This window comes from Macaca fascicularis, chromosome 2 (genome assembly GCF_037993035.2).
Source record: "Macaca fascicularis isolate 582-1 chromosome 2, T2T-MFA8v1.1".
Classification (NCBI taxonomy): Eukaryota; Metazoa; Chordata; class Mammalia; order Primates; family Cercopithecidae; genus Macaca; species Macaca fascicularis.
The window spans coordinates 29916180-29942410 of NC_088376.1; the positions used below are offsets into that span (position 1 = coordinate 29916180).

Genomic DNA, 26231 nt, shown 5'->3' on the forward strand with positions numbered 1-26231 from the left:
GGTTCAAGCGATTCTCCTGCCTCAGCCTCCCAAGCAGCTGGGATGACAGGCATGCACCACCGCCAGGCTAATTTTGTATTTTTAGTAGAGATGGGGTTTCTCCATGTTGGTCAGGCTGGTCTTGAACCCCTGACCTCAGGTTATTCACCCGCCTCGGCCTCCCAAAGTACTAGGATTACAGGTGTGAGCCACCACATCTGGCAGGCTCCACATTTCTAAGCATAACCCATTTCCCAGCCCACATCAGCCTAGAAGGGTCACAGTACTGGCAACAGAAGAGTATTTCTCTAGCTTTATTCTTACCATACAGTTGCTGGCTTGCTGGCTTTTCTCACATTCCCTACAAATACTACTACTATTAATAGTTGAATTAATAGTTCAATTACCCTCTTAGCTAATTTGTGTCAGCCATCTTTCTCCCTCTCTGCCTGGGTTGCTCTCCATTCCTAGGTTGCCTCCTTCCCAGGCAAGGCTGATCTGGTTTTAGTTTAGTACCTGATCAACCTGGATATTAGCCGTATTATAGCCCAGAGGAAATTATTTCTGCTCTCTATTTGTGCTCCATTATTTACCGGGGAATGCCACAGGATCTTTTAAGACAAACTGTAATGTGCATACAAATCACTCAGGGCTCTTGTCAATGTGCAGATTCTGATTCAGTAGGTCTAGGATGCCTGAATATCTGCATTTCTAACAAGCTCCCAGGTGAAGCCTATGCTGCTAGTTTCTGGACAATATTTTGAGAAGTGACGTTGAGAGCAGTGATTTTTTCTATTTTTATTATGCCTTCTCCCCAGGTATTGAACACAGGTGAAAGGGCAGTCTTAAGGTAATCAACTGTCCTGGTTTGACAAGGATTGTCCTGGAAATCCTACATTGTGGGATTTCCCTAACTCTTGGGCAAACCAGGATGACTGGTCATCCTAGCCATCTGGATTGGTCATGCTAGCAATCTGAACAGCTCACCTCCTGCCTTTCCCCTCCATCTCCTTCCCAGCTGACCATGATACCTCTGTCTTGACTCTTTCCCCTTTAGGATAAATGTTTCCCTGAGGGTCTTCATTTTTCCTCCATGTAATGTGCTCTCCTTTGGCAGATTTGTATCCACCAGCCCTAATGACATAGGTGGCTTAGTCCTTGGCATAGGCTTAGCTGCCTACTTTAAACCAGTTTGGAAGGTTCCATTTAATGTTTCCTCACAGTTGGTCAGGACTAAAGGCTTACTTACTTCTGCAGAAAGGTTGGGGCCATATTTGACAGTCTGCTCTCATTTTTGTTTTCACATAAACATTCTCATCCTGCCTGGTCTCTGCAGACCAAGTGAGTTCCCCCAGTGCCTGGAAGCAATGCTTGTTCTGCTTTATCTCTTAGGTAAGTATGGGGATATTATTTGGAAATAGGAAAAAGCAAAATCTTCATCTCTGGAGCTTGGCAAATACAGTGTGTTTTCCAGTACTTCTAATTGTCCTTTTAATGCTGAAGTCATAGATATTGTATGTACAATCTCCTGCCTTATCATCCTAGAAATACAGCTGTGATTATGTCCACCCACAGTTGAAAATCTTCATTAGCACTGAACTTACAGAAAAATAATTTCCAAACTCCTCACTTTAATACAAAGTCATGGTTCTCAAAACTTTGCTATGCATCAGAATGACCCAGAGAGAAACAGATTGCTGGGTCCCACCCTGAGTTTCAAATTCATAATTATTTTGCATTTCTAACAAGTTAACCGCTGGTATTGACACTGCTGGTCAACAGATCACCTTGTGAGAACCACAGACCCATTCCAGCTAGCCACATTCACATCCCTAACATCCAGTTCTAGTGCATGCTTCCAGAAAGAACCCCTTATTCTCTGCTCATATTGTGTGCTTTCCTACTCCATACCTTTGTTTAATTCATTTACTCACTTATAAATTCATTCATTCAACCAATAACTAATTATTTCACCAAACATTTTTTAAATACCAAAATGACTGGCTCTGTTAAGTGCCATCATGAAATTTATGGTACAAGGGAGAAAAGGAAAAACGATACCCTTTTCATTTGCAGAGTGTTTCTTGGTTGCCAAAGAGCTTCCACATCCAAGCTCCCATTTGATCTTCTCCACAGTCCTGAAAGACCAACAGGGCAGGGATTATTCTACATCTCTCACAAGTGAAGAAGCTGAAGGCTAGAGGGGAGAAGTGGTTCATCCAAGGTAATGCCAATCTGTCTTTCCAATCCTGGGGCAATGGTTTTTCTCTCAATTATACTACAGTTGTCCCTCCCCTTGGCATGCGCAGGGGATTGGTTCCAGGCCACCCCACAGCATACCAAAATCCTGGTATACTCAAGTGGACCCTGCTGAATCCACGTAGAGGAAAAGTCGGTCCTCGCTATACATGGCTTTTTGCATCCAGCGAATACCATATTTTTTATCCACTTCTAGATGACAAGAATCCACTATACGTGGACCCACACAGTTCAAACTTGTATTGTTCAAGGATCAACTGTGCTTCAGTCATGACTCATTGTATTTCCTCTCTCCTTGCTTTCCAAACTATACCCATTCTTTAAAGCCCAAACACTACCTATTCCATGAAACCTTTCCTGGTAACCCCGGTTAAAATGATTTTTCCTGCTTAAAACTAGGACAGTGCTTTATTTTGTCTCTCTAATGGCATTAAAAAAAATCTCCCTTTCTAGATGCTAATGTCCTTGAGAACAGAACAATACCTGACTCTCCTTTGTGTCTCCGATAGCACTCAGTTCTTAGTTCATAGCAGAAATTTGATAAAGCACTGAGAAATGAAGGATGAAGAGATGCAATTTTGCCTGTTTTAAAATTTACTCATAAGATAATCAATGAAGGATATATGTAAAAATAAAAGTACAGCTGTCTGTTATCTTTTTTCTTTCTACCTCCATAAATAGGGGTGGGAAGGACTAGCATTAATTGCTTGCTGGATGCCAGGTGTTTCATGTTACAACATTTTTGCTCTCATAACCTAATAGACAAATAATAGATAAATACAATTGTTCTCATTTTCAAGCAGACGTAGTGAAGCTCAGAATTGTTTAGAAATTTGCCCAAGTTCAGACACTGAACTCATGTTAGAGAGGGAACCAAATCCAATTCCATTTAAACTCATGTGGCAAAATGAACACATGAAATTGCTTCTAATTACACTATGATAATAAGAAATGATCCAGTATTTTCCTATATAAAAAAGCAATTCATATGCATCAGTAATCTTGAGATCTTTTGGTAACATTTTTTCTCACTATTTTACTGCTTTTTATTGATTCACCACTTGTTGGTTGAATCCTTTGATCCACTTTTTCAAGAAGGAAAATGAATTTCACTACTACCAGACTCTGGTTCTTCATGTAACCAGTTATTTATGGTTGTGAAATGCTGTCCTGAGACTTAAATGGTAAATCTGTCTTAATAAGTACTATTGTGTCATAACAGAACTTTTGTTAGCAAACAGTGTGGAAGGTTTGGGGTAAATCCTGGAATGGGTCGCGGGAGGCATAAATCCAGAAATGCATTCATGAATAAGCCTGAGAGGAATAATAACTCCAGCAAAAATGAAAAACTCAAACATTAAAGCAATGTGTTAAACATTTACCGTATGATAGAGCTGAGAATTATTAGGAAGTTTAACCAAAGGACTTTGCCAATGAATGTCAGATGGACTTAATTGAGGCAATTAAAACACAGACAGTATTAGTGAAATGGTGGACTCACCTACAAGGATTCACATGTGGGTTCTGCAGCTAACTTCTTACAAGAGCAGAGGCCTGCAATATCATGAAAACCAAACAGACACATTAAAGGGGATTGTTCTCACAAATGTATGAAATGCCAATTTGTATCCTTCCTCTTACAGGGACTGCAATATCCTCCCTGGTAAAATCCTGTCAGTTCCATTGGTAGGGTTTGTTACAAAGGTCTTATATCACTAGCCATTAAGATAGCTAACCATAAGCCTTGGTAACCTAACAGATATATATATTCAATGTTAATGAAACAACTTCAAGTAATGAGGGAGTTCAACCAAAAGCTTCCAAATTTTTTTGGATCTGCCAGGTGGAACAAAAAGTTTTAAAGCACATCCTAGTCTCTCTGGGGCACTTAATTCAGAAAAATCCCTTCATAACAACTCTTCTATTTTTTTTAAAAAAACTTTCTATTGTTATTTACCCTGTCAGGTAAAAAGTCATGCATCAAGAGACAGGTGGAATTGGTGACATTGATAGATATTTTCTCTAATTCAGTATTGATAATGTTAATGTAACATTGCTTTCAATAGACAGTTTCAATCACGCATGTATGTATGTTTAGAGATGTGACACAAGCAGGGAACGTGAGCTTACTGAAAGTTAAAGAATACATCAGATATTTGATTTTTGTCACTGCCTCTGGGAAAGAATTCAGAAGCAACCCTTCAGCCAATGGCAGGTAGGTTCCTAGAAACTTCAGTATTGGGGAATTCATAGTAAGGATGAATAAAGATCCACCTACAGAAATGAAACTTACTAATAGATGTGCCCATCTGAGGACCAGCTGGAGGGAACTGTTTTTTGCCTGGTCACCGAGGGACTCTGAAACAATAAGCTTTGGTAGTAAAATAACAATAACAACAAAATAGCTTATGCTTGCATATTTTCCAAGTAACAAATAGTGTTCTAAATAATTTAATCCTTACAATCACGTTATTAGGTAGTTACTACAATTATCTTCATTTTGCAGGATAACTTAGAAACTCAGAAACAAAAGGTCAATAACTTGTCCCTGGTCACACATCTAATAAGAGATGACACAGGCAGTCTGAGCCCATGTTCTGATCCAACACATTCTACTACTTTTTCGTAGTTGTTTTTTAATATAGGCAACCAACACACATTACTAAAAATGTGAGAAAATGAGAAAAGAAACTATTGTGCTACTAACCTCACATAACTGTCATTAACCTTTTGGGATATTTCCTTTTGATCATATTTATATGCATACATCATATCAGAAGTATTTGCCATGTTGCTAAAAGGGTTCAGAATTTTCATTTTTTAATACCTGCAAAATATCACTCAGACCATGTATACTGCACTTATTTAGCAAATGTTAGCTATTTAGGTTGCTTCCAAAAGCCTAAATAAAGCAGGTTAAAGTGCATGTGGAGCCACGCAGCCTGGTTCAAATCCTTGCCTCTCTATGCACTAGCTATATAATCTTGAGCAAGTTACTTGACTTCTCAATGTTTCAGTTTTCTTATCTGTAAAATGAGGATAGTAATGTTAACTAGCACCATAGATTGTTGTGAGGATTAACCTGCATTAATTGAAATAAAGTATTAAATATTGTCTGTAGATAGTTATTACTATCATAAGTAAGTCTGTAGTGAGTATCTTCATACATGAGGCATGTGCATTTAAAAACTTACATCCTATGGCACATTCCCAGAGATAAGATTACTGAGTTAAAAGACATAAATAATTTTTGTTCAAATAATAAATTCACATTGTCAAAGTATTTCCAAAAAGTGGTATATAGGTTTACATGCCACCAGTTACATGACAGAAATCATTTTCCAATACACCTTTTCTGACTTTGTTAGGTATTAACATCAAACTTTCTACTGCTCATAAGTATGTTCCTCAACAATTTCTAATCTGCTCATATACCCACCTATTGAGTTTTTAATTTCAGTTAATTTTTCAGTTCTGGAATTTCCACTTGATTCTTTATCACAGTTAATAGTAATCTGCTGAAATTTTCTATCTCCTTATACAATTTTTAAAAGATATCATAGATATTTTAAAATTTATTACTCCTATATCTGGATCTCCTCTAGCTCTGTTTTCAGTCATTTTTTCTTGTCTTCTGGTATGCCTGGTAATTTTATTGAATGCCAGACATTGTGTATGAAAAATTGTAGAGATAATTTGGACCTCTGGAAGATCATCTCTTCTTTAAGTGATGTTTTACTTTAGTTTCTGACAGGCAGTTAGGATCTCTCTTAAATTCTTTGCTCTCAAGCCCTCTCCACTGTGGAGCTCTCCAGTGCTTTTAAACAAATGTTTGGTAGGTTTTTTTTTTTTTTGAGACGGAGTCTGGCTCTGTCGCCCGGGCTAGAGTGCAGTGGCCGGATCTCAGCTCACTGCAAGCTCCGCCCCCCGAGTTTACGCCATTCTCCTGCCTCAGCCTCCCGAGTAGCTAGGACTACAGGCGCCCGCCGCCTCGCCAGGCTAGTTCTTTGTATTTTTTAGTAGAGACGGGGTTTCACCGTGTTCGCCAGGATGGTCTCGATCTCCTGACCTCGTGATCCGCCCGTCTCGGCCTCCCAAAGTGCTGGGATTACAGGCTTGAGCCACCGCGCCCGGCCAACAAATGTTTGGTAGGTTTTATTCAACTTTTCTATTGTTCTACTTGTCCTTATAGGATGAGCTGATCTAAATGTAACAGCTGAAAGTGTAAGTCCTTGACATCAATTTTTAAATGATTAAGGCTAAATATAACACATTTTTTCATTCTATTGTATATTCATTTGATTATTATTAAGGCTGGATTTTTATGTGCTTGCAAATGGGTTATATTTCATATTTTATGAAATGTGATTTCATTTTTATCTCATATATTAGGTATGAGTTTGTATGAGCTCTTGTGAAATAATCATATCAACCCTTTGTTATTATGTTCAAATAATTGCAATTGCACCTAGGCGACTGTTTGCTTGTTACACTGTTGTTTTAACATAATCCAGTGTTTAATACAATCAAGTCTATTTTACTGTTCACTTAGCAATTTTGTTACAATGTTTTAAGCCTATAAAATAAAGTCTCATTAGACTTCCTAAGGTTTGAGTTTGGGTAATGCATTTTATGTATATAATGAGTGTAAAAGCTGATTTTTTTCCAAACTGTTAGCCCATATATTACAAAACATTTTCCCTCTCCTTTAATTTGTGGTCCGGCCATTACCAAATATTTCATTTTTATATATAATTTGTTTGCCCACATGTTTTGCCTCATTAATATATTTATTTTGGTGCCAGTATGGTTTTAATTATTATAACTTTATATTTTAATATTTGATAAGAATAGTCACTCATTATTCTTCTTTCTCAAAAATTGTACTTCACTATTCTTGACTACTTTTTCTTCTAGAGTTATAATAAATCAAATTCCTCTCACCACTACCTCAAAAAGTAAAAAATGAAAGGGAGATTGTTATTATATTTCCATTAAACTTGGGAAATAATTAACAATATAAAAATGTTATCCTTCACACTTGAAACCAGTCTATGAATTTGTTTTTTATCTCTTTTAAAAGTTTATGTGTGAGTTAATGATTGCTGACATTTACACTGTTGACTTATGTTAATGTTTGTATGTTTTAATATTTTACTAATTATTATTTAGGTTTTCATTGACTACTTTGGAGTTTTACACTATAAAAATATTTTTTCAATACATAATGTTGTATCTCTTTTTTCATTCTATGTAGCTTTTCTTTCTTTGGTATGTTTTAGTACATTGATCAGAGTTTTATAAATACTATTAAATAATATTATTAAGGTAAAATCATTATAGCAACTTCCATCCCATCTTGTTATAAATATGTACATTTTTAGTATTCTGAACTAATTTTGATATTAATAATTAGGATACAATATTTATTATGTTGAAAAATATTTTATTTTTTCTATTTTCACCATTTTATCAGGAACAGATAGTAAATTTTCTCTTCTGCTTTCAAAAAACCTATTAATAATTTATTTCTTATTTAACCTACTGATACAAAGTACTTCAGTTGTGTAGTTCCTAAATTTGCAAACTTTTGTACTGCTTGGATGTATATTATTTTGTTGTGGTAAATAATACTGTATTTTTAAAACAGAACGTACAAATTATTTTTTATTTGAAATTATTTAATGCATAATCTTTCAGCACTATTATTCCTTCAGTAGAATGACATTAGTAACAAGTATAAAATAGTCCCTTTTGTCATGTTTACTGTTTTGGAGTTTTTTTGCCAAAAATTCTGTCCTGTTTGATATTCATATTGTATTTTTGATTTGGACGTGAACATGTTAGGCTGGAAAAAACTTTGCCATTAAAAAATATTTGTGTCCTTTTTCTTTAAGTATGACTTTTTTAAACACCATCAAATCATTAGACTTTCATTTTAATTTAATCTAAGGATCTTTCCATTTGAATAAGAAAATTTAAGCCATTTATACTTGTCATAATTTTTTTTTTTTTTTTTTTTTTTTTTTTGAGACGGAGTCTCGCTCTGTCGCCCAGGCTGGAGTGCAGTGGCGCTATCTCGGCTCACTGCAAGCTCCGCCTCCCGGGTTTACGCCATTCTCCTGCCTCAGCCTCCCGAGTAGCTGGGACTACAGGCGCCCGCCACCTCGCCCGGCTAATTTTTTTGTATTTTTAGTAGAGACGGGGTTTCATTGTGTTAGCCAGGATGGTCTCGATCTCCTGACCTCGTGATCCGCCCATCTCGGCCTCCCAAAGTGCTGGGATTACAGGCTTGAGCCACCGCGCCCGGCCACTTGTCATAATTTTTAAGCTTGATTGAACTTAAACTTTCTTCTCTTAAATCGTTCGTTATTGTTGTCTTTCCATTTTGTCTTTTGAATGGACTATGTTTGTCTTTTTATCTTTGATAATTATTTAGAAAATAGATATCCTGCTTTCAATTCAACTAGTGCCAACACTAAATTGTCTACAACTATACTTACATGCATTCTTATTTAATGACTTGAAAATAAAGCAACAATGCTGCTTCTTCTAATGCTTTTATTTCCTTCCTCTCCTCTTTCCACATTGTGATCACTAGGTATAGATGCTTTATTTAAAAATGTAAAACCCTCCAGGATTATTTTACTGAAAACATTGCTCCCTTAGTAAAAAATATCTAGCTATCAGCATCAATTCCCAATTCACTTTGATTTCACTATATTTCACTTATTTTGTCTTTTCCTTCAATGCTTAGTATTAATCTTTTTTACTGGAATTTCTTATTCTTGAGTTTTTATACTATCTCACCTCTCAGTGATCTGGACAATATTTCTCTGCAATTTTTGCAGAAAAGACTTTTGGTTGTTATATTCTCTGATACCTGGAAGATTTTGTTATTCTGTTGCTTTTATGCATAAGTTGATAATTGGGTAGGCATAAAACGTTTTATGGAACAACTCCATTTCTACATAAATAGCTGTAGTTCCAAATATACCATCGTGTTAAAACTAATACTAGCTGGTACAATGAAAATGACGTAGCTAGTGCATCAGTGGTGTTATCTCCAATTCCATTTGTAAAATGGCAGCAAGTAGAAGTAATTGAACTCTCATAAGGAAACAACCAGACTTTCTAGTATACTTCAAAGTTGTTTCTCTTAAAATTATGTGGACATTTACCTGTGTTCTTTAAAAAGTTCTTGTTCTATATAAGAAAGATGAAGGCAATCTACAAAAGCATATATGTTTTTCCTTCACATGTGCTTTAAGACATTTTCTTTGTCCCAGAAATTTAAAAATTTATTTATTTATGTCTTGTATTCCTTAATTTTGCTCAAAAGAAACCCAACAATGTCAGTGTAGTTGTTACATATGGAAAGTTTTCTTTTATTATAACTAAAGTTTTTACTTCTGATCCATCTGCTCTATTTTTAAAACACTCATTATTTTATCTATAAATTCAAGAAAAGAATGTTTATTTAACAATAATAGTAAATACTATATGTTAAGCTATCTCTTTGGGGTTGGGTAACAACAAGATGTATATTGCCATTAAGTAGCCCACATTCTAAATTAGAGCTCCATAATTGGTCATCTAATTACCTTTTATCCATTTAATTCTATTCATTTCCTTGGATGTTTAGACTAGTTATGAAATTTTTCCTCTATATCTTTGATTTCTATTTCTGCAGAACAGAACTTTCATCTAGTACATTTTTTCATTTGGTTACGATCTATTCTTATTTTCATCTGTTCTTGTTTAATTAAAAACAATATAGTCTCTCCTACTATCTTGTTATAATTACATTCCTAAGAACATTCATATTATCAAATTGGTATTATAAAAACAATTATTTCCAGAGGAAAGGGGGCTAGGGGCCAAAGAGTTTCAAATGCATAACAATAAAATAATTTTACTACAATCTCAACAGTGTGTTTCTATATCTCTAAATGTTTTTTAACTGAAATTACAACTAATGAATTGGTCTACAAAAACAAGTATATACAATTCTAAACATTACTGATCAAGTAATGGAATACCTACTACATAAGATCAGTCCTTAGATAAGAAATTTCCAGGACCATAAAATAAATTACATCAGTTTGTGACTGCCCATGGTAAAAACTATAACAGTAATTGAGCAACTAGCCATTCAAATAAACGTATTCCCATTTTATTTTTTTATGGAATAACTCCATTTCTACATGGATAATTCTAGTTCTAAAAGTGCCATCATGTTAAAACTAATAATAACTGGTAAAATGCAAATGATGTATCCTAATGTATCAATGGTGCTATCTCCAATTTCATCTATAAAATCCTCAGGAAGTAGAAGTGATTGAACTCTCATTTGAAAACAACCACAGTTTCTGGTACACTTCACGTACTGGGAGATGTTAATTGCTCCACCTCCAAAAGCTGCAAGGAGACCCCATGAAGTGGGAACCCAAAAGGAAAAGAACCCATGCTTTCAATGTGCTTCCATGAAATTCTCCTTTTCCTATAAGCTCACAGAGTCAGCTTCTGGCACTTACAACTAAAAAACAAAGGAGAAAACAGAAAAGATCAAAGAAAAAATACCTGTTTGGTGCTAACATACTTCAAGTCACTCATGCACTAGGCTCAAGAAGCCATCAGAGGGGAAGTTTTTTATGTTTGACCATTAAAATGCAGAAATAAAATTCTGGCCAGGAGCAACTTTGACTCTGTTAGCAGAGGAAACTCTCAAGATACTTCAAGGTCAGCAACACAAAAGACCATATGATAGGGTTTGGCTGTGTCCCCACCCAAATCTCATCTCGAATTTTCACATGTTGTGGGAGGAACCTGGTAGGAGGGAATTGAATCACTGGGGCAAGTCTTTCCCATGCTGTTCTCATGATAGTGAATAAGTCTCACAAAAAAGAGGAGTTCCCCTGCACAAGTTCTCTCTCTTTGCTGGCTGCCATCCATGCAAGACATGACTTGCTCTTCATTGCCTTCTACCACAATTGTGAGGCTTCCCTAGCCACGTGGAACTGTAAGTTCAATTACATCTCTCTTTTGTAAATTGCCCAGTCTCAGGTATGTCTTTATCAGCAGTGTGAAAACAGACTAACACACCATAGGATCATGTTAGCGAGCAAACTGGAATTGAAGAAGCAAACCCTCCATCCCTTCCAATAACTAAAAGTCTTATTTCTTATATTTTTATTGTTGATAGTTTTCTTTTCAGATGATTCTGAAGCTTTTAAAAAGTAATTCAGTAGAAGAGAGTTCATCTACTGAAACTCACTTTGTGTCTTTCTAGAGTCCCCTAAATTGGAATCTTAAAACATGCATATTAGGATAAAAAAGCAGCTTAAAAACAGTTTTGTTAAATAAGTCTATTTTTTAATTCAATGAATGATTTTAAAAATTAGCTTCATTGTTTTTTAATTTACCATCTGTTAACTCAATAAATATGAGTTCTTAAAGTTATCCTAATTGTCTTGGAATTTGCTGTTTTTGAAGTTGATTAAAATTATTTAAATTAATTTTATTGTATATCCAGACTAGAACAAATCATGTCTGGATTTCAATAGATTTTGGCTAATAATTTATAAATAAATGTGCCCATTTCTACAATGAACCATCTTTGTTTATGACCCTTAATATGTATTAGTCAATATGTAGACATGCAGAGAAGAGATGCTGATATTAGATAATCAGAGAAGTAAAAAACCAACACAACAATAATTGTTGCCATTAAAAACTGTGACCAAATGCAAAATTTTTGTGAACTCTGTCTCATATCTAATGAAGAGGAAATGTAGAGTGGTCATCAACTGTGATGCAATTTCTTTTCACTCCACATTACAAGAGATGAAAGAACATGCTATGTTTCTTTAAACATCATCCTGCCTCTGGTCACAGTTTATTGGAATAAGGGTGGTCACTGGACCCAAGCAGGCCAATCAGACTCTTCCCTGAGAATTGTGAAAGACAGGAAGATGGTCCTTTCTCAGGGTGGATTGACTGAAAATGGCTCAAGAACAATTGGAAACCATGATTCACTGTGTGAACTGAGGAGGCGGGGAGCTGGACTACTATGGGGAAGAAGACAAAGATGAGATATGGAGAGAAAGAACTGACTTGGTTCCCTACAGCACTTCAATAGTTCCTCTATTCCTTTTTTTTTTTTTTTTGAGATGGAGTCTCACTGTCACCCAGGCTGGAGTGCAGTGGCACAATCTCAGCTCACTGCAACCTCCACCTCCCAGGTTCAAGTGATTCTCCTGCCGCAGCCTCCCAAGTAGCTGGGACTACAGGTGTGTGCCACCATGCCCAGCTGAGTTTTGTATTTTTAGTAGAGACGGGGTTTCACCATGTTGGCTGGGATGGTCTCGATCTCCTGACCTCATGATCCGCCCACCTCAGCCTCCCAAAGTGCTGAGATTACAGGCATGAGCCACTGTGCCCGGCCAGTTCTTCTATTCTTAAGGTTCCACTGCATCCCTGATTTTGGATTGCATGAAAATTCCCAATGTGCTTTGCTTAAGCTCACAGAGTCAGCTTCTATCACTGCACTGCAGCCTGGGTGATAAGAGTGGGGCCGTCTCAAAAACAATAAAACAAAACAAACAAAAAACTTGAACTAAATGCACAAGTAATGTTTGTTTAAATAGGAATTTCCAGACATCACTTCTCACTCTGCTTTTCTTTAAACATAACTTTTAAATTTAATTAATCATAGAAACGTGGTCTTGCTATGATGCCCAGGCTTGACTTGAACTCCTGAGCTAAAGGGGTCCTCCTGCCTCAGCCTCCTGAGTAGCTGGGACTATAGGCACATGCCACTGTGCTGAGTTTTACATTTTAACATGTAATGTACCTATTTTTTTATTTTATGGTTATTGTTTTCTATGGCTCATCTAAGAAATTTTTGTCTATCTACAGCTTACCTTATGTTTCCCTATAAAAGCTTCATACTTGGACCTATAATCGATTGCAAATGAATTTTGCATATGGTATGATATGGATAAATGTTGTTGTGGTTTCCCAAGTGGATATCTATTTATTCCAGCATTATTTGTTGAAAACACTTCTTGCTGCACATTGGATTACTTTGGTGAAGGTAACAGTGGGGCGAGGGTATGGAAAAGCCATCTGAAACTAAACTAATGACTTAATACTAAAATGAAGAGGTAGAGGTAGACATTTTATTTTTATTAATTGTATTAATGAGCTTAAGGAAATGGTAGCAGCTTCTTCACTCAATAAAAATGGGGGTTATTCATTCACCAGAATTTGCTTCCATGAACTCACATGTAATACACCTAAGACCTACCTGGTAACTAAGTCAACTCATTTTTTTGTTCCATACTGTTGCCTGCTTACCCCTTTTCATTATCTGTATAGTGTGTATCCATTTATGTTTCAAACATTAATGGGAACGAGGCGTGCTGGGATCCAGGCTGGGGCTGTATTCGTTAGGTGAATACATTTGTCCAAGATTATTAAATAAACACAAACTGATAACCAAATCAAGGGAAGATTCAATTGATGGTCCTGCTTGTTTCTTTGTCCCATTTTGTTTTGTACTAGGGTTTTGTCTTTTCAATTGCATCAACCAACTTCCAGATTATCTCATGAAGATCCTAGAGTAGTAATATTATTGTATGTCTGAGATGACTTCAAAGTGTCACCTCAAACATACAATAATGATTTTGACTGATTCTCAAAATCCACTGATTCCCATAGCATAAGTCACAGATCACTTGCACATACATTACCTTCATAGCTGATATGGTTTTGCTCTGTGTCCCCACCCAAATCTCATGTCAAATTGTAATCCCCACGAGTTGAAGGTGGGACATGGTGGGAGGTGACTGGATCATGGGGGTGATTTTAATGGTTTAGCACCACCCCCCTAGTGCTGTCTCAAGATTTGATGATATCTGATGGTTTAAAAGTGTGTGACGGTTCCTTGTTTGCTCGCTCTCTTGCTCGCTCTCTCTCTCTCTCTCTCTCTCTAGTGCTGCCATGTAAGACATGTCTTGCTTTCCCTTCAACTTCTGCCATGATTTTAAGTTTCCTGACGCCTCTCCAGACATGTGGAACTGTGAGTCAATTAAACCTCTGTTCTTTATAAATTACCCAGTCTCAGGTAGTTCTTCATAGCAGCGTGAAAACGCACTAATACAATAACACACGTGGAAATTATTTAATATTTGCCCCAAACACTGAGGTAAATAGGTGAGGCAACTGGCACTGGGACTGTGACCATCTTAGGTCCTTCTCAGACCCTGCTTTATCACCTTGAGGGCTGAATGTCTCAATGTCTTAGAATACTGGTTATATTTTTGTAACATTTTTGGATCATTCATCTCTAAATACATCTTAAAAATGCTCAGTAGTGGTAGGAGATCTATAGTTTTGGCTAAAAAACATCCATTTTCCTTATTTCTAAAAAAATTAATTCCAATTTGTCTTTGAGAACCATCCCACCTTCACGTCCAAGCCCACATGGTTTGAGTAGAGTGACTGTACTCCCAAATCCAATGTGGGCATTTGACTCAAGGCTGCTGAGGAGTGAATCACAGGTGCTGACCATGGTGATGAGTGCAGGTTTGGGCACCTGACATAAACTAATACAGTCAAGTTGGGCGTAGTTCTTTAGCTGGAAAATTAAGGAAAAGGAATACTCTTTGTGCTGGGGTTTCATGTTAGAAGAATGGAAGCTAGGAGAAAAGGCAGATTAAGAATGAAGTTCTTAAAAATGAATTCCTTAAAGGAAAAACCAGACTAAGAATAAAGTTAAAAGAGAAGAAAGTGTAACCAAAAGATGGCTGATGACATTATTTGAACAGCTAGATCTAAATATGCCTTAAGTAGTCCTTGCATTGTATTTTCCAATTTATGTGCAGGGAGGGGAAGAGAGGGGGACAAAAAATGAAGCAAAATAAAAAATAAAACCTTCCTTTTTAAATTGGATTTTTGCTCCTTACAACCCAAGCCCCAAATCTATGTGGATTGCTGAATAGCATCTGGTTCTACCAAATCTGAATTTCTGGGCATGGACTCAAAGAACCTGCATTTTAAACAAACACTCTATTTAATTCCATACACACTAAAGTTTAAGTTTAAGATCACATCTTTGTTTTGTGGCTGTGGAAACTGAGACTTTAACAAAGTGTCTTTCCCAAGATCATTCAACATTATCTATTTATTCAAGGTGTGGAGGATTATCAGCGAAAAGGACAAAAATCTCTCTCTTTATGGACATTAATAAGCCAGCTGGTTAGTAACAGAATGGGAAATAGAATTCAGTTCAGCTATTTTCTTTTTTATGACTTGATTTCCCTAAGGTCATGCTCTAATAATTTTCTTCTTTACCCCAACACATTTCTGGTTTAAAATCTGAACATTTAAATGGCAAAGATTCTACACTTGGGCAGCATTCATAGCACATAAAAACAGGAGGTACTTTCACAGTTTTGAGGTAAATGTAACTAGTGTATATGGTCTGGTAAGCGTAAGCATTTCCACCAACCTGATAAAGGAGAGAGCGCAGCAGAAGGAAGAAAATGCAGTTCCCATTCTTCCCCACAAAGTCCCAAGTGGCTGAAAGATCTTTTAAGACTCTTGTTTTTCTTTAAAATTCATGCAAAATGCTACAGTTAATTCCATTATATGTGTGACTGTTTCCATAAGAAAATAATTTCTAAAATCCTCAAGTAAAAAATAAATATTCCAAAAATAGAAGCCATAATTCTCCTTTGGCTTGTGTACCCCCAGCACAACATCATGTCATCCAGGAGTAAGTACTTATATCCCACTTACATCCTAGTAAATTCATTTTTCTATTCTGAAGCACTGTGCATCTACTAACCCCATCTACTAACTGTTAGCATCCCTGTAACATGGATGAGGAAACTGAGGCATAAAGAAATTAGGAGATTTGCTCTAAGTCACATAGGTAGCAACTAATCAAACCAGGATTAGAATCCAGACAGTTGGACACCTAAAGTGGCTTTGCCTAGATGTATTTATTTACTCCAAAGTTCACGTAAAGTATAATTTGCTCATGCTGCCCCTTCATATTCAAAACTCACAGAACACATAAAATGGATGATTTTTGTTGGTTATAAGTTAGACAGAAAACTCAAGAACGCTGACTTTCTTTTAGTCAAGAAGATTAAATAAAATTTGTGATCTGTAGAGCCAAGTTGTCAAGAACTTAAAGACCTGATGGCCCAGTGAACTGAATGACTTTTAAGAATATGGATGTATCCATGGGACCAAATCTACAAGAAAATGGTCAGCATGTGTTATGAAAGGATACCTAGTATTTCTAACATTTTAATGGTTATAGGAAAGTGTGGGGTAGTGCTGCATATTTCTGACTACTGAGTGGAAGGCAAGTCTGGCATCAAAGCAAGAGAGCAGCTAGCAAGAGTAAGCAATTAGTGGACTCAATTAAAAAATAACAAAAATTAAATATCCTCAAGACAGTCCTTAGGCACATGGCTATGGGATAGGTTGAGATAAAACAGACAATAGTCTTCCTTTATTTGAGGTTTATCTTCTGGAGTTTCAGTTACCTGAGGTCAACTGCAGTCTGAAAATAGGTGAATACAGTGTAATAAGTTAACTTTGAGAGAGAGAGACCATAGTCTCTTTTATTACAGTGTATCATAACTATTCAATTTTATTATTAGCTATTGTTAGTAACATCTTACTGTGCCTAATTTATAAATTAAACTTCATCACAGGTATGTATGTATAGGACAAAACAGTATACATAGGGTTCAGTACTATCCAGTTTCAGGTATCCACTGGGGATCTTGGAATATATAACTTGCAGATAAAGAGTGGCTACTGTTCTCCAATGGATATAAACACTTTGACCTTCAGTAGAAATACACATGCAAAAGCTATACAAAATTTGTCTGCAGGTCAAAACTAGCTTAAGGAATAACAGCGTACTTTAAAATATGGATAAATTGACAACATTTAATATTCAATTTTTCATATAAATCTAAATTTCCTGCTTTTCTTTGGAGAACAGAAGATCTGACATTTGGCATCAATGCCATTTACTATCCCATTTGGACAGAGGATATATTCTTCACATTGCCATAGCCGCACCACTGCTTATGGTCTTAACTTGGTCTGCTTTAGTCAGGTACATCCATGCATGGCCCAAGGTAGACATAAGAGTTTGCAATTCCTGATGTATGGGATAATGTCCAAACTCTAGAGAATGTCTGCAAGGCCCTTCAGAATTTTTAGCCTTTACAAAGACCCCATGTGCCAGCCTCACTGAATTCCTTACAGTTCCATAAACAATAAGCTTTGTCATGTTCAGTGTCTTTGTCATGTTCAGTGTCTTAGTCTCCCTGCTTGAAATATCCTCTCTTTACCTCCTCTTTCTGCCTGGAGAAATCTCACTTATCCTCAAGACTTAGTTTAAGTGTCAATTCCTTTACTTTTCTAAATCCTGCCAGCTAGCTATTTGCTTCTTTCTAAGTGTTCACATAACACTTTGTGATTCTATTAGCATTATAATGACTTCTTATTCTGTCTGCCCAATCGGAAAATGTGTTTCTTGAAGAGGAGAACTCTTAATCATCTCCACATCCCCAGTCCATAAAAGAGTTCCTGGCTTCTACTAGGTAAAAAATGAATATTTACTGAATGAACAAAAGTAGGATGAATGAATGAATGAAGGATTTTTAAAATTTGTGTTACAAGATCATATAAGACATTTGACGTTCACAGCAAGGGAAGTAGCTACTCAAGACCAAATTTCAAATTTTGATAATGATCACGACATTTTCAGGTAACAGTTGTTTAAAATGCCTATTTATTATACCCTTGCCAGGAAAATAAGTCCTGAGAAAACAGAATGTATATAATATTAGTAAATATAAAAGAGTGACATAAAAACAAACCACACTTTGTTAGGGGTTCTAAGGGTACAAGAGGTTGTAGTGGTGCATTCAAAGAGACAGTAGAGAGTAAAAGAAGTCACACAATGTGTTGCGGGAAGTCAGGGACCCTGAGCGGAGGGACCAGCTGGAGCCGTGCCAGAGGAATGTAAATTGTGAAGCTTTCATTTTACTATGGACACATATAAGTTCCCAAAATTAATATTTTTATAATTTCTTACACCTGTCTTTACTGCAATCTCTGAACATAAACTGTGAAGATTTCATGGACATTTATCAGTTCCCCAAATCAATACTTTTAAAATTCTTATGCCTGTCTTTAATCTCTTAATCCTGTTATCTGTGTAAGCTGAGAATGTCCATCACCTCAGGACCACTATTGTGTTAAACTGTACAAATTGATCATAAAACGTGGGTTTGAACAACATGAAATCAGTGAACCTTGAAAAAGAACAGAATAACAGCGATTTTCAGGGAACAAGGGAAGACAACCATAAGGTCTGACTGTCTGCGGGGTCAGGCAAAAAGAGCCATATTTTTCTTCTTGCAGAGAGCCTATAAACGGACATGCAAGTAGGAGAGATATCACTAAATTCTTTTCCTAGCAAGGAATATAATATTAAGACCCTAGGAAAAGAATTGCATTCCTTGGGGGAGGTCTATAAATGGCCACTCTGGGAGTATCTGTCCCATGCAGTTGAGGTAAGGACTGAGATACACCCTGGTCTCCTGCAGTACCCTCAGGCTTACTAGGATTGGGAAATCCTAGCCCTGGTAAATGAGGTCAGACAGGTTCTCTGCTCTCGAACCCTGTTTTCTATTAAGATGTTTATCAAGACAGTACGTGCACCACTGAACATAGACCCTTATCAGGAGTTTCTGATTTTGCTTTGGTCCTGTTTCCTCAGAAGCATGTGATCTTTGCTCTGCCTTTTGCCCTTTGAAGCATGTGATCTTTGTGACCTACTCCCTGTTCATATACTCCCTCCCCTTTTGAAATCCCTAATAAAAACTTGCAAGTTTTGTGGCTCAGGTAGGCATCACGGACCTATTGATATGTGATGTCACCCCGGTAGCCCAGCTGTAAAATTCCTCTTTGTACTCTTTCTCTTTATTTCTCAAGACTGGCCAACACTTAGGAAAAATAGAAAGAACCAATGTTGAAATACTGGGGGTGGGTTCCCCCAATAACAATGTTTCCCTCTAAGCTGGTGGCTACTCTGGCAGTGTTTGCCCTAAAAAAAGGACGACTTGGGCCATAAAGTGGCAGGAAGAGACTGTTTAGCTGGCAGGTTATCATATGGACAAGCATTACTACCAGAATTGTAGTCCGCACAATTGTGCACCACAGCTGTCTACTCTTGGGTACAAGATAGGCTGCACTATCTGACCTCCTTGTAATGATTCCTTGGAGCCACACAACTAATCCTGGTTAATTCTTTGTGAGGCCATATGATGTGTGTCATTTCTGGGCCATAGCATTTAAATGTCAGCTTGAAACCCTCCAGAGTGATCTTTATTTTTGCCATAACAACATGAAATATTCAAGATGGCGACTATTCCATTAGCCAGGGATCTGGAGTGACAGACATGGAACAGACCAGCTAAACTGCAATGGATTCAAAGCATAACCAAGAAAACAACGTTTGCTGTTATAGGCCACTAAAAAATTGGAATGGTTACTCTAGTACAACAACGTCTATCTTGACTGATAAACAGATTTGTTCTGTTTGGCTGCCACTGGCAGGACGAAGACTAATGGTTGGAAGTTTCAGGAAGACTAATTCTGCACAATATAAGGTAAAAAAATAATAAAGTATATAAAGATAGAATGAAATACTTTTGAAATTATCCATTCACTTGCACAATATATAGTGAACTCTACTCTCTGGTAAGTAATGTATAGGTAAAAATCCTTGCTTTAATGGTGGTAAGTAGTAAGTTCCCCTTCACACCCAAAATGTCTGCATTGAATGGCCTCTAAAGATTTGATGGAACAAATTAACTTTAAAAATACCTTCCAACCTAGAGCTTTAGGATCTCTAATTCCTCTGGTCTTAAAAGAATAGAAAAATACATACGTGTGTGTGTGTGTGTGTGTGTGTGTGTGTGTGTGTATACACATATATATTTTCCTCAAGTATTTCTTCAATTCAAACCACTAACTGATCCAGTGTCTTTTCACATTTTGATGTCATTTTTCCAGCAAATAAGTTCTTTCAAGGCCAATGCTGTTTTATCCTTTCCCTTGATGTTTCTTCTAATGTTTAGTAGGCAATATTTTATTGTCTATTCTTTTAAGGAAATAACCAGTGTAGCTTTTGATACCAGCTACTGTTATTGGCCATTTGATATGTTCCAGATTTGTCTTTCAATCATTTAAGTTAGATTTGGACTTGCTAAAAAAATCTAGTAGCACAACTATATTATTGCATTAGTTCATTCGAGGTGCTATAACAAAGTATCTTGGACTGGGTAATTTATAAGCAACAGAAATTTATTGCTCACAGTTCTGGAAGCTGGGGAGTCCAAGATTACAGCACCAACATATTCGGCGTCTGGTGAAGGCTCACTCCTTGCTTCACAGATGGCACTTTTATTGCTGTGTCCTCACACAATGGAAGGGGCAAGGTAGCTAGATTCAGCCTGTCTTATAAAGGCACTCCTCCCACTCATGAGGGTTGGAGCCTTCATGACTTAATCACTTCCCAAAGGCCCTACTTCTCAATACTATCACTTTTGATATTAGGTTCTAACACACGAACCCTAATATTGGGGGAACACTAACATTCAGACCATAGTAACTAACCAAATAACTTCCAGATTAAATACCCCTTTCTTCTGAAAAAGGGTCTTAGCCTTGTGCTATGAAATCTGTGGCCAACTACAATATTTTATTAACATCTTAATATTTAATAAATTCCTACTATGTGGAGGTGTAACGTTTAAGAGCTTATCAAACTATGTTATTTAATGCACTGCACCCAGAATTACATAATTCTGTATTCTAATAGAGCCCATGAGCTCTCTATACAAGACTACTTGGAGGAAAAAGCAAATTCAAAAAATGGGGAGCAAAATGGTCTCTTGGTTCAACTCAGGGGAGCATATCATACTTTCAGTTATAGGGGCTTGGCTGATAACTTGGGGAAGCAGATGAGTATATAAGAGTGCAAGAAAGAAAACAAAACAAACCTTTTTTAAAAATTTCAAATTTCTGTTCAGCTTCATATCAGGCTTTCAGAATTGGAAAATCAACTGCCTGCTACCATAAATTACTGTTATGCAGTAATTAAATACTGAGAATGTATTTTTTTCCATTCCAAACCTGATGTCTTTCTCAGATACAGATATTGTTACTGGTTAGGAAATTCAGCATTTTGGTAAATTAAGGCAGGAGGATTTAATGTCTCCTGGGACATGTGGGGGCAGAAAGTGATCCTAGAAGGAAAACATTTTACTATGTTTTCCTCATTATAATCATTTATATCTTTTTGCTTTGCTTTACACAACTAGGAGTTGTGGTGGGCACTTGTGTCTTTAAAAAGGAGGGTTGGTTCACTAAAAGAACCGTAATTCATAATTTAAAAAAATTCCTATATGTTTGGAATTATGGTCTCAGCATAAACTGATGATCAACTGAAAAAAAATGAATAAATTCCAGGGAATTCAATAACCATGGATACGGGGGAAAAGCAGCATGAATACATGCTGTATTCTCCTTTATTTAGAAAAACCACACAAAAATACAGCACAGTTGATGTGTTTGTTACCAGGGCTTGAAAGTCGAATCAACCACTGTGTAAAGGATAAAATAAGACTGCACGGATATCAGGATTTTCCCAGCGTGCTTTATTCATAGCCATCTGACACAACAGGACCTAACAGAGCTTTTAGGAAAAACTGAATTCTCAGCCCACAATCACTTTCCAGGAACTTCCCTGCAAACAGTGCTGTGCGCTGGCAGGATGGAAATCTTAGCAATCTCCCTCCTGCTTCCACAGTTCCCTCCTCTCTCAATAAAATTATTTATGGGGACTTAATGAGAGAGCAAGCCTTGTGTGAAAGGAATTCAAGAAAGTGCGGCTTCTAAAAATACACCTAGGCAGCTCTACAGTCCTTATTGTTACAACCTGACGTTTTGCAGTTCATGCCATGAACCTAACTACACTTCTTGCCAAATACACACACGCGTACAAAGAGGAGGAAAAGTAAAAACTATGTTTTCTCTTTCTGCAATCCCTTTAACTTTGAGTAAACAGTAGTAATTTTCTGTTGACATACTCAATGCAAATTTCCCAAAGGCTACACAATACAAAACAAAAGACCTGTTAGCTTCCTCAGAGCTGAGGGGAGGAGAGGCAGGGGGAGAGAAATAAAGTTGATGGAGCTCCAGTTTCTCCTAAGCCGGCGGTCCTGAGCCTCCAGTCACCCTAGTCTTTTTGTAGAGATATTTTGAGTTTCAGTCTCCACTTGGGAAGGTTCCTTGACCCCTTCTCTCCCAAGTCCCCTGTCAATAAAATCCTCATCTCTCCCGCTTTGCCCCCAGCTTTTTGAGGAAACTGGACCTTGCTTAGGCGTCTTGTTCCAGTGGGCTGAAAAGTACAGCTGGTGACGTGAGGATAAATATTTAAACAAATGGGCTGGGTCACAGCGTGGGGGTCTTCAAGAGAGGGCCTGCTCCTCCTTCCGCCACGTGCTCCTCACTTGGGGGGCAAGGCTCCTGGATAGGGGGCTAAGAGGGACGAGGGTGGCATGAAGGGAGATGGACAGACCAGGCTGTAAGTGAAGGAGGCCCTCTAGGAAACATCGTCTCGACCGAACATTGACAGAGAAAAAAAAAAAAAAAAATTGGCCCACATGCCCCTAGTGGGGAAGCATACACCCCACGCAGGCTGGGTTGGGGTGGGGGTGCTTCGAGGCCTCTCACCTGACTTCCTCCTCCGCCTGCACACACACTACAGTAACCCCCTCTACTCACCCCCCAAAACCCAGCCAAACAACGAACAACAAGAGGAAGCCGCAGGCGACAACAGGAGGGGTGCGCGTGGTGGGGGCCCCGGAGAGGTGAGGGGGCAGGGTTGGCGGGCGACGAGAACGGCGCCGCGCACCACAAGCGCACCCCCAAGCGCCCACACTTACCCCTCGAGGCTGAGGGTCCTGTCTTCCGCGCCAACCCCCGTGCGCGCCCCCTCGCCCGCCCTCGCCCCTCCGGCCCGCCGCCCCCCACACCCCGGCCGGCGCGCTGGGAGGGAGCCCGGGAGCCGCGCGCAGCAGCGGCGGCGGCGGCGGCGGCGGCTCGGGCTCGGCTCAGCTCGGGCTTCAGTGCGCCTAGTGTAGCCAGCGGCCGCCGAGGCTCCCACCGCCAGGGGGAGAAGCCGGGCGGGCGCTAGGGAGGCGGGCCGGGCCCTGGCCGCCCCGCTGGCCAGCCCGCGCCGCACAAGCTCCGAAGCGGCGGCTGCGCGGGGTCTGCAGAGCCCCCGGGCGCAGCGTGCCCGGCCCGAAGCGCCACGGCTGGATGCGCGTCCCGGGTGGCTGCGGGCTCCCGCGGGGGGCGCTCCGGCCGCTCCGGTGCGCCTCCAGACTGCGGGCGCCGCGACCGCCGAGCCGAGAGCAGCTCCCGCCGGCCCCTTCCCCCTCCCGCCCCCGCCGCCGCCCCCTCCCCCTTCTCCCCCCCCCCACCCCGCCCGTTAACATCTCCTCCCTCCCCCTCCTTCCCTTCCTTCCCTTGGCCCCGCGCGCTCGCTCGCTCGCTCCTCGCCTCGCTCTCCCCTTTAAACGCCCACTTCGGATGGGGAAAGAGGACAACTTGAAGTCAAGTTGCAATTAACTTCCGCGGCAGCCGCAGCTCCGGCGGCGGCGGCGGCGGCAGGAGAGGCAGAAGCCGCCGCCTCGGAAGTCCGACGCCGGCGCGCCCGCCCGGGGAGCCGTTCCTGGTTTCAGGCCCGCACTCGACAGCCACCGCCGCCCCCAACGTCCATGCCTGAGTGAGTTCTGCTCTTTTGCCTCCCTTTTCCCCTTGTTACTCTTACTGTTTTATCTCTGTCTCTCTTTTTCCGGAATCAAACCAAACTTCTCTGTAGCACCCACCCCGCGTCCCCTGTTGGGGCGGCTGGGCTCCCCTCTCGTGGGCGAAGGGCTTCAAGGGTCTTCTGAGCCCCTTTTCTCACGCAGTCGGACCTCGGACGGGTGGGCTGGTAAAGTAGGGGAGAGCGATCGGGATAGGGCACTTGAAGATGCCGTTTGTTCTCTGTCTGGGTGTGGACACATCACCACACCTGCCCAACAGACCCTGGCTGAACAAACTCCTTCAGGTCACCGGTGTGGCCCCTTTTAGAAGAGGAAAGGGGAGTGGAAAAGACCGAAGGAAGCAAATGGGGAAAGGGGGAGCCTCTCTGTGCGTTCTGGAGCCGGGCGGGCAGTAAGGTGCCTGGAGGAGTGGGCTGCCGGAGTGCTAATGTTCCCCCACCGGATCGCGAGTCTGCTCAGCATCCTTCCCCGGTCCATCTCCGCCTCCCTCCGCTCCCTGCCGGCGCGACTGATTGTAAGCATCGGCGAAGAGGGGCCTGGGAAGTTTGTGGCAACTTCTGCATCCCGGGAGCTACTCGGGCGCCGGGGCGCTCAAGTTGGAGCCCGGAGTTTGAAAGCGGCGGCACTCCCCATTTCGAGCCCTCGCTGGCTGTAGCGAGGCTGGTCCGGGAGAGGCTGCTGGCGTGAATGTGGGTTTGGAGTTGGGCAAGAGGCAGAAGAAAGGGCCATCCTCCTAGCTGGGGCCGGGACATCACAGGTGCAGCCTCGGAGTCCACACCGTGTCTCCCTCCTGCTCTCCAGACCCGAGCGCGGTGGCCTTTTCCTATTGCTCCAGTGCCAAGGCTCCTGGGGCGGCAGAACTGGGGTTTGGGAAACCACGACGAGAAGGACGAAGCAGGCAGGTGGCAGGTCCGGGGAGTGCCACGTGCGTACCGGGGAAACACAGGTTCCTCTTGGGATGACCTCAGAAGACCAACAGGGGAAAGGGGCATAGGGATCTCCTTGAAGGTTTTGGCCTTGGCCTCCACTGGGGTGTTGCAAATTTCACTAACAAATGTCAACCACAGGGTCCTCTCTCAAAGTGTCCTGGTTGGCAACTTTGACCTCTGCGCCCTTCCTTGGTGAACTTTCTCAGCGGCATTCCGGACTTACAAGCAAATGTTCTAAGACTTGGACTCCACATGGTTATAAAAGAGACAGGGAAAACAGAAAGATGCCCTATTCCCCGGAGAGAACCTTACTGCTCTGACTGACTGGGGTTCCATGTTTGCATACTTGGAGGCCAGGGGACCTGACTTTCTCAAGGGGGAGGGGGTAGGGTAAGAATGAGTAAAATGTGACCACTCGGTGTCAGATTTTGTCCTAAGCAATCTCTGATATTTACGGTGTTTGTACTGCTGACAGAGTAACTCATCCCGTTGAAACTTAGTTGAAATTTACACTCTATCTAAAGTGGATTTTTCTGAGATGTCAGTAATGTGAGATTTATTCTGTGGTCAAATGTAGCTGCAAAAATCAAAAACAAAAACCCATGCTTTAAGGCTGAAGAAAACCAAGGTTGAGGTGTTTGCTCTAAAAACCTCTCATCTCCTGTATGATACTAGTGCTATGATTTAGCAGTAGTCCTTTATTTCTATTGCATATTATTTTGTAGAACAGTAGTACATTCATATACTGGCTGCTCTAGTCTGCTGGCAAACATTAGCATTCAAGCTTACATTTTTGACAAATGTGCAGACAGGAATAGCATGAATAGGCATCTTAAATATTAACAACCTAAGCATCTGTTGTGAAACAAATTTAATATATTTACTCTGTTTTTCTCACATTGTTAGAAAAGGTTATAATAAGTGCATAATTTCAACTTTAGTTAGCAGAAGTAACTGGCTGTATCTTTCACTACCTCTCCAAGTGTTTAACACAATCACCAGACATAAATACTTTAATTAACTTGGTTAAGCACATTATTAAATACACTGTAGACAATGTGTATATACTATATTAAATGTAACAGTAGCAAACTGTGTATTCTATTTATACACATTT

At 39.6% G+C, this 26231-nt stretch overlaps 1 protein-coding gene and 1 pseudogene across 6 annotated transcripts in view; one reads left to right on the top strand and one right to left on the bottom strand.

The window, feature by feature from the left end:
* LOC102117546 (UV excision repair protein RAD23 homolog B pseudogene) overlaps positions 1–23741 on the bottom strand; it is a 112497-nt pseudogene extending 88756 nt beyond the window's left edge.
* The window catches only part of SATB1 (SATB homeobox 1), a 100122-nt gene continuing 97039 nt past the window's right edge, over positions 23149–26231 (top strand). For 4 of the 6 annotated variants that reach the window (XM_074030917.1, XM_045385197.3, XM_065539869.2 and 1 more), the window contains exon 1: positions 23878–24142. The gene's annotated coding sequence lies outside the window, so the exon portion shown is untranslated. Of the gene's footprint in view, positions 23223–23877; positions 24143–26231 lie in introns of those variants that run through there. The other 2 variants (XM_065539868.1, XM_074030910.1) reach the window with 1 other exon arrangement.